Source organism: Mustela lutreola, chromosome 5, assembly GCF_030435805.1.
Source record: "Mustela lutreola isolate mMusLut2 chromosome 5, mMusLut2.pri, whole genome shotgun sequence".
Taxonomy (NCBI): Eukaryota; Metazoa; Chordata; class Mammalia; order Carnivora; family Mustelidae; genus Mustela; species Mustela lutreola.
Window position 1 is genome coordinate 72,616,680 of NC_081294.1, and position 13,326 is coordinate 72,630,005.

The window sequence follows — 13,326 nt, forward strand, 5'->3', positions numbered from 1 at the left end:
CTCAGCCCCACTTAGGAACCTGACCTGCAGACTCTAGGCGCCCTCGGTCGGAGGCACCACGGATCTAAGACGAGAGAGCTGCAAAAGACCAGCCAGAGCCAGAACAAAAGTAACACCCTGAGCTTTTCCACCGTGCAGAATTCCCCCAACCTCGGCTTTCGCTTTTTGGGTTAGGAGTGGGTATCATGAAAGAAACGAGAAGTTAAGATTTGAGTCTGAAAGGATTACAATTCTCTCCCTCCCTACCCCCCAGTTCCAGTATTACTGCAGAGTTAGCAAGCTAAGGCCCGTGGGTAATGGGATACTGGACAGAGCATAGCCTAGCCTGGAGTTCCATCTGGGCTCCCTCTCCAGATCCACTCCCCGCCCCTCACCCTACCCTACCCCACCCCACCCCGCCCCCCACCTTGAGAGGAGAGAAACCAGTGCCCCCTCTCCACACTCCCCGAGGTAAGGGGTGTACCAGGGAACCCCCCCCCCCATAAGCAGCAGAGCCTTGGGGAGGGCTGCTTGCACATCTGAGATTGTATGAAGTTTGGGGGGAAGGGGGGATCGGTGACCCCCATAAGCTGCAGCGTGCAGAAAAGAGCATCTCCAATAGCTAAAGAGCTGGCCCTGGGGTCTAGCCCTCATCTGCAGGGAGTGAGCAGCCTGAGTCCATCTTGCAGACACCTTCTAAGTATTTAAGTTCATTATTCACGTATTCAACCATCTGTTGGGCACTTAGTCTGTGCTCAGCACTGGGATGGCAACTATGAACAACTCAAAGAAGACATTCAAAATTTACATATAACCCAAGAGAGAGAGGCACACAGGTACGAAGCCTACCTCAGACATTTCTGCCCTGGATGAGAATTGGATCCAAACTTTGCCTCCACCACAGAGGGGCCTGGAGCAGCTCTCCTGAGCTCCCAAGGAGCTTCCCTTGGCTCCCACCAGATTTGTGGCATGGTCGTTGAGACTTCTTACATCCTGCCTTCTGGTAACTGTAACAAAGAAGCCAACAGTCCAGAGGAAGCTTCTTTCTGATGATCAAGGTTGCAGGGGTCAAACAACACCCCAGAGGTCAAAAGACAAGGAGCCTGGTGAGTGGCAGGGTGTCCAACTCAGCTCTGGGCAGAGGCACTGGCTAAATGGAGTCTGTATTCTGACCCTCAGCCTGCAAACTGACCATCCTCCGGGACAGAAGTGTCCCTCTCAAAGCCACCAGGAAAGAGGGATGTTGTTACTTCCAAGGGTCCAGACTCCAGGTTCCTCCAACAGCTGCCCCCCCACCCTGCCCCACCAGTGATGTTCCTCCCCACCTCCCAACCCCAGCATGAACTCCTGTAATGCAATAGGAAACTAAGAGCGCCTTAGGGTCCTAAAACCTCAAGACCTTTAGAAGACCCTCTCTGGAGATGTAGTGTCCTGTCCTTTCTGTTATAAAAACCCCAGAGCCCTTCCCTACCAGCCTCAGCCTTTCATTAGGGTCCAGAGGGAAGAATGGGGTGAGCTAGAGGTGGGTTCAGAAAGGCTTGGTGCCCAGAAAGGGCTGGTCTGCTGGGTCTAGGGATAAGAGGCTCTGGGCTTCCAGACCCAGCCAGAACACCTTCAGGGACAGCCTTGCTTGCTAGCCAGACCTCTGGACCCACTACCAGTACCCTGAAGAGCCCTGCCTCCCACAGGGATGCCAATTAGAACATTCACTCCTCAGTAGAGTGAGAAGCCTGGGTGCATTCTCCTTGAACATTTTCTCCCAAGGGTGATATGACTCTAAGCAAGTGAAAGCAGAGTAGCCAACCCCCTGAACGTGGTAATTCTCAAAATAAGTTCCCTGACCCAGCAGTCTCACCTGGAAACCAGTTAGAAATGTATGTTCTCAAGCCTAGCCCAGAGCTCCTAAACCATAAATACCAGGGGTCTGGACCAGCAAGTGGAATCTTTTAAAGCCTGCTTCTCCCTCTCCCACTCCTGCTTGAGTTCCCTCTCTTGCTGTCTCTTTCACTCTCTGTCAAATAAATAAAATCTTTGGGGGAAAAAAAAAAGCTTTCCAGGTGATTCTCATGTATAAGAAATTATAAGCATCACTGTTCTGAGAAGAAGAGGGCATATTATTTCACCTTTTACTTGAATGCCTCCTCTGACAGACATCTCATTACCAAACAAGCCAGCTCTCCTTAAGCAGAGCTAGGCTTAGAGGCACATACAAGGATGTTTGCTACAGTACTGCTTGTGATGGTAATAATCTGGAAACAGTGTGAAGGAATATTCATCAGTCACAAAATAGTCAAGTAACCTATGGGAATACACACTTGGGAATACTAAGCTGTGGTTATAAAAGAATAGGGCCGGTTTACATACATTGATGTGCAATGATACAGATCTTCAAGATGTACTGTTAAGTGATAAAGGAATAAAGGAAGTTGCTAAATAATACACATAACTCAGATTTATGTGTTTTTTTTTCTAAAGTTCACAGAACAATCTATTCTTTTATCTGTACACATATAAATGAAATGAAAATGTATTGAACAGACTGGAAGAAGACCCACCCAGAAGAAAACCCCCAGGTAGGGTCCTGGGATGGGAGAGATTTAGCTTTAACCATGTTTTTCCCCCATTGTCTGCATGATTTACATCATCAGAAGTCAATTTTAAAGAATGAATAAAAACTTTGAGGGGCAGCTGGTTGGCTCAGCTGGCAAAGCATGTGACTCTTGATCTCAGGGTCCTGAGTTCAAGCCCCAGGATGAGCAGAGAGCTAACTTTAAGAAAAAAAAATTTTTTTTAACTTGAAATTAAATCTACTTAGAAAAAGGAAGTCAAGCCAAGCAGCAAGCATTCCAGTGGGGGATGGGGGGGGGCTCACAACCTGGTATCGAGCACAGAGCCAGGGTGGGAGTCAGGTGCCATGTTCTGGCCCCAGCTCATGAATGCCAGGTCATCCCAAGAAGAGAGAAGGGCTGAGTAGTCAGAGTGGAACACAGGAGCTTTTGTTGCCTGAGGGGCTGCTGGTCAGGCCAAGTCAATCTCACCTCTAAGGTGTTTGTAGCAGCCTTAAGCCTTCCTCTCTTGGTTCTCTCAAACCCATCCCGATCACTCAGCAGTGGGAGGACATTTGGTTCCCCTTTCTGAAGAGCACTTGGAGTCTAAAAAGAAACTAGGGAAGAAGGACGCTTACCCCATCCTGCAAGGAATCATGTGCTGTTAGAGGGAGCTCCAGGCAGGTAAGCAGAGATCTGGTATTTGGTAATCCTCACATAAGCTGTGAAAACATCCACCAGGAAGGCTTGTTTTCCATGCAGACCTAGACAGAGCAAACAGAACAGTCATGGGTGTCATGGTGACTGTCCCCAGAGCCTGGACCCAGGTCCTTGCCCCCCAGCCCATCTGTAAACCTGCTCAGTGCTGCAAGTCCTCCAGCCTTCTGTCCTTTCAATAGACCTCAGGACCTTTCCCACACTGTGCCCTTGGCCTGCAGTGCTCTCTCCCCAAGCGCCCATTTACCAAGATAACTGCAATGCTGGCTTCAGATCTCTGTTGAACTGTCACTTCTTGGGAAGTCCTTCCTGAGTGCCCCAGACCAGGTCATTTCCTGCTGAGGTCAGCCCTCATTTTAGTCTTTTTGTGTGTGTGTGTGTGTGTGTGTGTGAGCTCTCTGCCCATTATGGGGCTTGATCTGACCCTGAGCTCAAGAGTCACATGCTCTACTGACTGAGCCAGCCAGGTGCCCCAGCTCTCATTCTAGCCTTGGATATCTCCTTCATATGTTGCACATGTTCAAATGATATGTTTATGTGTGTCTAATATTTGTGTTTTGTCCCTCTCCCCATCTTGCCTACTGGACCCTGAGCCCTGGGCCCCTAGGGGTGTCATCTCATCCAAGGACACAAGGCCATTAGGTACAAGAGGCTGAAGAAGTGAGAGGCAGGAAAGACAATAAGAGAATCAGGTTGTCTTAAAGAAATGTCAGTTTCCTCACTCAGCACAATTGGGGATTATATGGGTACCTAACAATTCTGGGGGAAGGTCTGACTTAATGGCCAAATAATAATTACTACTAATTAGCACTACCCTTGTAAGAAAGCACTTAAAGTGTTTCTTCTTCTTCTTTTTTTTTTAATTAAGATTTACTTATTATTTGAGAGAAAAAGAGAGAGCAAATCCACATGTAAGCATGAGCAGGGGGAGGGGCAGAGGGAAAGAAAGAGAGAGAGAGAGAATCTCCAGCAGACTCCCTGCTGAGAGAGCCCAGAGCCCAGCACAGAGCTCGAGCCCACGACCCTGAGAGCATAACCTGAGCAAAAATCAAGACTTGGATGCTTAACCAACTGAGCCACACAGGTGTACTGAAGTGTTTCTTCTTTTAAGAGATCAAACATTCACCCTTAAACCTCCTTACTCTCCCACTGGCCTAGCAAAGCTTTCTTTCCCTGGGATAGGAGGAAAACCTCAGCCTGGTCCAAAATATCAAAAACTCTAAATCCTTTCAATAAACCCTTCCTGAGCATCTATTGTGTGCCAGATGTAACCTCGGCACTCACAGGGCTTATTCCTCACAAGAGAGAGATCTATGCCACAGCCCCCTGCCCTGTCTCCCCACACTGTGACATATATTCCCATCACGCTGGAGCACCCATGGACCTTCTTCATCATCAGCAGCATCATCACCATTATCATCAAGACTAACATATAGCATAACAAATAGCACTTACTAACACTAACAAGCACTAACAAACACCCTTACTGTGTGTGCATCCAAGTCTGGTTAAGAGCTTTACACATAGTCACACATTTAATGCACACAAAACCCTAAGAAGCAAGTACTCCTCCATTCTACAGAGGAGAAAACTGAGGCACAGAGAAGAGTAAGGCCTTCCTTTTGCCTTCCCAGCACCTATCCAACCGGGGTGGTGGGGTGGGCTGTTTCTCCAGGCTGCTCCAGAATTTATTTATTTATGTATTTATTCATTTATTTTTAAGATTTTATTTATTTATTTGACACAGAGAGAAAGAGAGAGAGATAGCAGAGCAGGCAGGCAGAGGTGGGGGGAAGCAGGCCTCCCGCCGAATGGAGAGCCTGATGCGGGGCTTTATCCCAGGACCCTGAGATCATGACCTGAGCTGAAGGTAGAGGCTTAACCTCTGAGCCACCCAGGTGCCCCTTCAGAAATACTTTCTTCAGAGTTTGGGAAAAATGGAATATGCGTTATCTGAGTGTTCCAGCCTTGGCCACATGTTAGATGTCCAGCTAAAGCTGGAGAAGGACATAAAAGACATTCAGTATCTACAGGAACACCCCTGGAAAGAGACCCTTCTCCTTTGGCTTTTTCCCCTAATTATCAGTGCCACAGGTCGTGTTCCTTATGAAGCAAGCTGCATCAGGGAACCTGGGGAGTAGGCAGAGGTGGGGAGTTGCTGTCTCATGCCAGCTGTTTCCAGACCTTCGATTCCCTGAGGATGTGAAGGGCACAGAGAAGGCTGTCCGACACACAGCTGCCAAGCCCCTGGTCTGTGCTCCACCCTCCTTGACGAGACAGGTCTGGGCTGGCCTGCAGACACAGAACTCAAACGGAGCCCTGGCCTCAGAGGCTAGAGATCTACATGGGTGGTTCATGCAGAACCAACCTGTACACACATGCATAAAAGGGAAATCAACTGGCTCTCCTTCAGGAAAGGCGACACGGAATAGGAAAATGAAGGAGGGCATTTGGCTGAGGGCTAAGAGCTTTTGCGGTGGAATGTCCAGGGCAGGCAGGGGTCTATTCAGAGCATCATGCAAAGCCCAGGGGGCCAGGTAGCTTAGGGCTTGCTTAGGGATCCCCATTTGAAATGGCAGCATGTCCTCAACACAGAGAGATCACTCAGGGAGCAGAGATGAGCTGGGAGAGATGGGAGGCCCCCCCAGGCCCTACAGGCCACAGTGAGGACTTTAGATTTACCACACAGTGCATGCAAGGTTATGATAGTCAGCAAAGAAAGTCCATCTGTGATGTGGTCCTTCAAGCATCTAGGAAGGACGGCTCTGGCTGCTGTGTGGTCTGTGGCTGGAATGGGGCCAGGTAAGACAGAGAAGAGAGTGACAACATCCGGTGAAGGGGGCCAGGGGTCTGCATTCCAACTGTCACAAAGAAGGTGAAGAGGAGGAGACAGACTTTGGACACACCAAGGAAGAAGGACAGGTGGACTTGGGGTCCACCCAGGGTGGGAAATGAGGGAGTAGGAAGCCAGAAAAAATGCCTCGAATGTGTCTGGCCCAGATGAGCAGGTGGAGGTCGTATTTGCTGAGCCAAGAACCTAGGAGGAGCTGCACTGGCTTGGGAACCTCTTCCATCTCGATCTAGATCTGCTGAACAAACATATACGGAAGGCCCACTGTGTGCCTGGCTAGATGTTCCCTTTGTTGACAAAGCCATAGATGACAAAGATTGAAAAAGATTGACAAAGATTGACATAGATTGACAAAGACTGACAAAGATTGACATAGATTGACAAAGCCATACATCGTTTTTATCCCAGGCTTTCCCAGGTGAGGAGGCGCTGGCCAAGGCATCCGCTGCTGGGCCTCCCAGACCACTGACACCCCAGACTTTCACCCCAAGAAACCCACTCCACAAGAGAGCCCAGAGGCCAGACAGAAAGAGAGAAATAAAGGCTGTTGTTGACACGAGAGGAAAAACCAGGCTTCCTGTTTGAACTCGGGTAGGTACTGGAAGTTGTGAGTAATGTCGAATCTTGGCCGGCTCCGAAGGCGGTCTGCGGTGGGGGCTTCTCACACTCGCTGTGAAGAGCAGCTTTGAATCACCCACTTGCAGGAGACCTGGGGCCCGTGGCAGGCCTGTGGAAGGAGTGCTGCATCCACACGGGCAGGCCACAAGGGAGGCAATCAGCGTGCACTGCCGGCTGCAATCGCGTGTCCTCCGCAAGGACCCAGTGTCAAATGCTAAGAGCTTCTCACATCTGGGTCCCCAGTGCCCTTGGCTCCTGCAGCCAGACAATTCCCAGGCCCCTGGAGGCTGGAATCGTCACCTTTTACCCCACTTGAGGTTGGACCTTTGCAAGAGGCCACAGGGGGCTCAGGATCTACTCTGGACCAGGAATGCTGGCCCTGTGGGATCTGGGGAAGGGTCCTTGGCCTCTCCCATCCCCAGGCGTCTGTCTGGAAAGGGAACCCATATGGGAATAAAAACCTCAAGCCAGCTACAGAGGTAAAGTCCCAGACACTGGGTGAGTGCCTTATCACGTTCGAGCCTCACAACGTTCCTGCGTCACAGACAAGGAAAATCTTTTTGTTCTAAAACGTACATTTTTTTTAATGTTACTGAGGTATAACTGAAGTATACTAAGCTATACATAATTAAAGTATATAATTAAATTCTGACATGATTACACTCATGCAGTCATTACCACAAGCAACGTAACAAACGTTCCCATCTTGCTCAAGTTTCCTGCACCTTTTTGTAATCCACTCCTTCCTCCTTCCACCTCCAGCTCTGGCCACCTCACCTGCTTGCTGACAATAGAGACTCCTTTATATTTCCCACAGGTTTGTTTTTTTTTTTTTAATTTTTAGAGATTTTATTTGCTTATTTGGGAGAGTGAGAGAGCACAAGCGGGAGCAGGGGAGGGTAGAACAGAGGGAGAGAGAGAAGCAGGCTCCCTTCTAAGAGGCTTCTGACGTGGAGCTCGATCCCAGGACCCTGAGATCATGACCTGAGCCAAAGTCAGATGCTTAACTGACTGAGCCACCCAGGCACCACTTCTACAGTTTTATATAAATCTAGTCATACGATATATGCACCCTCTTTTGTCTGGGTTTTCTCATTCAACAGAATTGTTGTGAAATCTACCCATGTTGTTGCCTGTGTTGCCTGTATCAACAGTTCACTCCTCTTCATATTGCTGAGTAGGAGTCCATGATACGGATATACCACAATTTACCCCGTTACTTACTGGTAGACATTTGGGTTGTTTCCAGTTTCTAGCTATTATAAAATAAATTGTTCTAAGCATTTGAGAATGTTATTCTGTGCATATGTTTTCATTTCTCTTTCATTTCTCTTCTAAAAGTGGTTTTACAGTCCCATTAACAGTACAATAGATTCACATCCTCACCAATACCCAGTATGGTCAGTTTTGGGGGTGTGTGTGTGTTTTTCAGTTCTGTTGGATATGGTAGTGGTATCTCACTGTGGTTATAGATTTGCATTTCCCTGGTGACTAATGATGCTGAGCATATTTTCATGTGCTTATCAGCCATTTGTATATTTTCTTTTTTTTAAGATTTTATTTATTTGAGAGAGAGAGAGAGGGATCTCAAGTAGGCAGAGCAGCAGGCAGAGAGAGGAAGAGTAACAGGCTCCCCGCTGAGCAGAGAGCCCGATGCAGGGTTCGACCCCAGGACCCTGAGACTATGACCTGAGCTGAAGGCAGAGGTTTAATCCCCTGAGCCACCCAGGTGCCCCATTTGTATATTTTCTTTTGTGAAGTGCCTTTACAAATCTTAACATCTCAGAAACGGAGACACATCTTACAATTGATGGCTTACTATATAGTTTAACTGGCAGAGAGCAATTTTTCTTCCTTGGCGGGACATAAAATATGGTACACCTAATGATAGATGGAGTCCAAGATTTATGAAATACATGAAGTCACTTGTCCTGGGAGACACAGTGGATGGGGGACAGAGTGTCTAACCCTAACCCCGGGCTTTTAAACAATACATTATTCTTCCCAGTTAGGAGAGTCCAGACCAAATGTATGGTCAGTGTGAGAAAAACGAAACGGGTCATCCAATACACTACTATGCTCTAAGTATTGGACCGCCCCAGAGCCCTGGAACATTCAGTGGTCTGGCTCTGTGGGACCCACTGGAAGGAGAAGCAGCGCCCACGAGTGTAGGCCCCAGCTGGTCTTGGAATCTCGCTGCACAGCAGTTCTCCACTACCTGAGCCTTCAGCGGGCAAGGGGTTGCCAAGAGCAACCACCTGCCACAGAGGTGTGTAGAGTGGAAGGTGCTGAACAGGATGCAGCCTGTGACCTGTGGGACTCTGGGCCCAGAGAGGCAGTCAAGAGAGACCCATGGAATCCACACTCTGCAGAGGCCGGAAGCGCTCAGAAGGAGCAGCAGTGGTTCCCAAGTGGTTTGTGAATAGGGTAAAATCATTGCTGTATGGTGCCTAAGGGTCCTGGCAGGGGGTTTTAGGTCGTAAAGTTCAATTCTTGCTTCCAGCCCTTACCAGCTCTCTGACCTCAGGCATACATGTGGCTTAACCTTCTGAATCTCGGTACCCGCTCCCCACCCCACGAAATGAGGGATTAATGATATGATGGTGAATATTTTTATTCCTTTTACAAATCAATAAACAAGATTAAATAAGAAATGGAGGTAGAGTGCTTGGCTCAAAAGAGGGCTCTTTGGGGCACCTGGGTGGCCCAGTGGGTTAAAGTCTCTGCCTTCAGCTCGGGTCATGATCTCAGGGTCCTGTGATAGAGCCCCGAATCGGGCTCTCTGCTCAGTGGGGAGCCTGCTACCCCCCCACCCCCTGCCTGCCTCCCTGCCCACTGTGATCTCTGTCTGTCAAATAAATAAATAAAATATTAAGAAAAAAAAAATAAAAAGAGGGCTCTTTGGTGTGGGCTTTAAGGATAGCTAGAAATGGGGCACCTGAATGGCTCAGTGGTTAAGCATCTGCCTTCAGTTCAGGTCATGATCCCAGGGTCCTGGGATTGAACCCTTCATCAGGCCCCTTGCTCAGCAGGAAGCCTGCTTCTCTCTCTCCCACTGTCCCTGCTTGTGTTCCCTCTCTTGCTGTCTCTTTCTCTGTCTAATAAATTAAAAAAGAAGAAGAAGAAGATGGCTAGGAATTCAACTGGATAGAGGAATAGGGAAATCCCCAGAGGTGAAACCTGTGTGCTCCAAGGCAGTGCGTGTGGACCCACTGGAAAGGGACTGAGGTGGGAAGAGTCAGCAGGAGCCATGATTCCTCTGCCTCCACCTTGGAAAGACCTTTACAGCTGCCTCAGAGAGCATCTCCTGAAATGCAGCCAGGTGTTGTGTGTGTGGCTGAGGGCCCGGCAAGGAGGCTCAGGGGGCCAGACACTCTAACCCGGATCCAGAAGCCCTAGCCAGGATCTCAGTACCTCTAGGGATCCCTTCCCGAAGCGCTGCCTGCGAGACAGTCCAGAAATGCCCACACGTCCACTCAGGTCCTGGCCAGCCACCAGCTTGCCAGACTACCCATGGCTAGCTGCTTAATCTTTCTGCACCTCAACTTCCCCATCTCTCAAATGGTGACATGAAAATACGGCATGCCCTCCTGCCCACCACACAGAGCTGTGGCTGAGATCAAATGAGATGCTGAAAGTATACGAAAGTGCCTTGAGGCCGATAAGATGTTCTGCTTATGCAAATCCAGGGCAGCTCGCAGAATCACATCAACTGCCATGCCAGGCAAGGACACTGGACAGTTCTTCCTGGGACACCTGTGCTTTCCCGACCAAGAAAGTGAGGCCCAGAGAGGGAAAGTAACTCACCTAAAGTCACACAGCTGGTAAGCCAGATTCAAGCCTCAGTTTGAGTCAAGCCAGGTTGAATCTCTCTGTCTCACAGGCCAGGGGGTCTCTGTGGTTTCTGGGGGTCCCTAGGCACAAGGTAAGCCTAAAAATGAAGTTGGAAGCCAAGACGGTCCCTCCTAACAGACTTGAGGAGGCACCAAATCCATGCAAAGTTTAGAGGTCTTTGAAAATGCCTGGTCTCTGCAGACACAATTATGGGACCTCCGCTGGAAATCCCTTCCCTTGGCCTTGGGGTATTTTCTGCAGTCATTGTCCTCATTACACTTACTTCCTCTGTAAAATGGGCATAGTGCTACACTTACAGGGGCTTGCCTTGTCCCTCATACTGATATCAACCATCTCCGTGGGATGGGAGAGGAGATAAGGGACATGAAATTGCTTTGAAAAACCAACCAACGCTGACACAACCCAAGGGTCTGTTTCTATTGTGCTGTAATGACTCCCGGTGTTGGCAGCCCTTGGTAGATTCCCAGTATTGATGAACTATCAGAAGAGGTCAAATCAACTGGCAGGAGATGCCATGGCTGATGAACCCGGTCCCCAGGACCTCCCCAGGAGAGCGCAGATGTTCCCCAAATCCCTGAGCCACTCAACAGCAGCCTCACGGAATCTTTGCTACTTAAAAAAATTGATGGGCATGAATGCACAGATTCTTGGCAACTTTTGTGGAGAGGATACAACTCTTTCTAGGACTTGCCCCCATCTCTCCTCTCATAAAATCCCCTTCTGATCAGGGTCTGATTCTTTTCTTCTCTTCCTTTCCTTTCCTTCTTTCTTCCTTTCTGCATCATCTCCAGTACAGGCAGCATAGAGGAGAAGTCATAGACTCAGCACCTTCATATCCCACTTCTCATAAGTTCAGGCCCCTGATTTTCCCTTGTGACGCGCGTCCTAATGGTGAGCATGAGGTACAGTGAGCGGTTTTGAAGGCAGCTCCTTATCATGGAGCGTTATCTGAGCCATCAAAGAACATTTGAGGAAGAAAAAAAAGCAGTTTCACCATCAAACTTGAAGGTTTGACTGTTAAAAGGAAGAGCCGGGACAAAGCGACCACAGCTTTTATCGCACATTCATGAGGGCGGTGTGCGGTGGGAATACTATATATTTTGGGCCTGCTGCTGAGAATACCTCCCTGGCCTTTGAACAAAACACAAACCATGCTATGGAAATTGCCGGTAATTGTCTTTACCTCCAGTTTCAGAGGGCGCACACCCGGCCTTGTGGTTGTGGGCGCCGTTTCATGCTGGGGTTCGCGTCCCCGACTCTGCTTGGCACAGAGAGAGTGGAACAGATCAGGGCCTCAGATCTGCGCACACCTGTGGTCGCTGCAAGGAGGCGAGGCAGACTGCCACAAGATAAGGCAACAATGGAAAGTTTCTCACCTGAAAGGTCCGGGGACCAGCGGGGAGGCCTGGGCACCTGGGGGAGAGTTATCTGCCCCCAGAAACAAGGAACGAGGTGCAGAACTGGCCCCCAGAGCCCAGACCCCTCCCTCCTAGGAACCACCCTCCACAGCACCCCCTCAATACACACTATTCATTTTCTTGCATGGTTTCTTAAACATCAACACTGAGGGATTCCTTTTACCTTTGAAAGGCAATACCTGCCTTCATCTATCAATAGTGCTCCTTGAAGAAAATCAACAGAGCGAACAGAACTTTGAAGATCAGAGATTTGTTTTGCAACAGCATGCGCGCTCTATAGTTAGGTCCCTCATTCACAGCAGAGGTACTCCAGGGCCTCCCCAGAGCACGGGTACCAGCAGGATAGGCCTGCTGCCAGAGGCTACTCCAGGGCCATCCACAGAGGTCCTCTGGCCCATCTCCTCAGCCCACAGGCAGTTCCAGAATGGGGCAGGGACCACACAGAAAGGGGCCCCACAACTCCTGAGCCTCCAGGCTCTCTGGGGGTTAGGGAGGCCCCTGTGGCCTGTGACCCTATTGGCACCAAAGAAAGCTTGGGCTTGAGCCAGTCTGGGTGGGACACCTGGGCGGGGACTGACCACGAGCATGGGGGCCTTTGAAGGAAAGTGCATTGGAGAGAAGTGGTAATCAGTCTGACTCGGTCATTTCATTTGCTCCTGCTTTTGCTTTTTTACCCTTTTGTATTATAAGAAATAGCCTAAGTCATCAGAAAAAGACATAAAGCATAAATGTATAGCATGAGGAATTGGAGTGAGCACTGCCAGAGCACGTCTAGGACCAAGAAGTAGAAGGTGGTCTGCATGTCTCTTGCCCCCTCCCTGTCTCACCGCTCCCCCTCTCTCCTCACCACAGGTCACCACTCTATCCCAGCTTTGAGGGCAATCCCTTCCAGCTCGAGTTTTGCCTCCTGAGCTTACCTCCTCTAACACCGTAGAGGAGTATCGCCTGGTTTGGAACTTGATGTGAAGGGAATCGATCATACCTATTCTTTCAGCTTCTTTCGATCAACACCACGTGTTTCAGATCCATCCGTGTGGTTGTGTGTCTCTTTGGTTCGTGCATCGTCACGGCAGCCTACCTCCTGGCCTGCTTGGCTGCACTGCCTCTCGATTTGCAACAAGCAATGCCTGGGGGAGCCCAGAGTCCTCACTCCCTTGAGCTAGGCTGTGGCGCCAGCCTCCCGCAGGCTGTGGGGGTTTGCCCAGACTCCGTTGTCTCCAGCTGGCCTCGCTCTGTGGGGGGAGGCCAGGACCAAGAGCAGTGGGCTCCCAGCTTCCTCCGCAGAGCTTCCCTCAGGGGTACCCTGGAGGCTGCAGGGACTCACAACGAAGGTTTGCCCAAA

At 49.5% G+C, this 13,326-nt stretch overlaps 1 long non-coding RNA gene across 1 annotated transcript; it reads right to left on the minus strand.

Moving 5' to 3' along the window:
• Positions 1-834: 834 nt before the first annotated feature.
• On the minus strand, positions 835-13,085 carry LOC131831371 (uncharacterized). Its single transcript, XR_009353623.1, has 3 exons — positions 12,967-13,085; positions 3,164-3,289; positions 835-986 (listed from the first exon to the last, which is right to left on the minus strand). It is a non-coding gene; the product is annotated as an uncharacterized LOC131831371 (long non-coding RNA).
• Between the last annotated feature and the right edge of the window lie 241 nt (positions 13,086-13,326).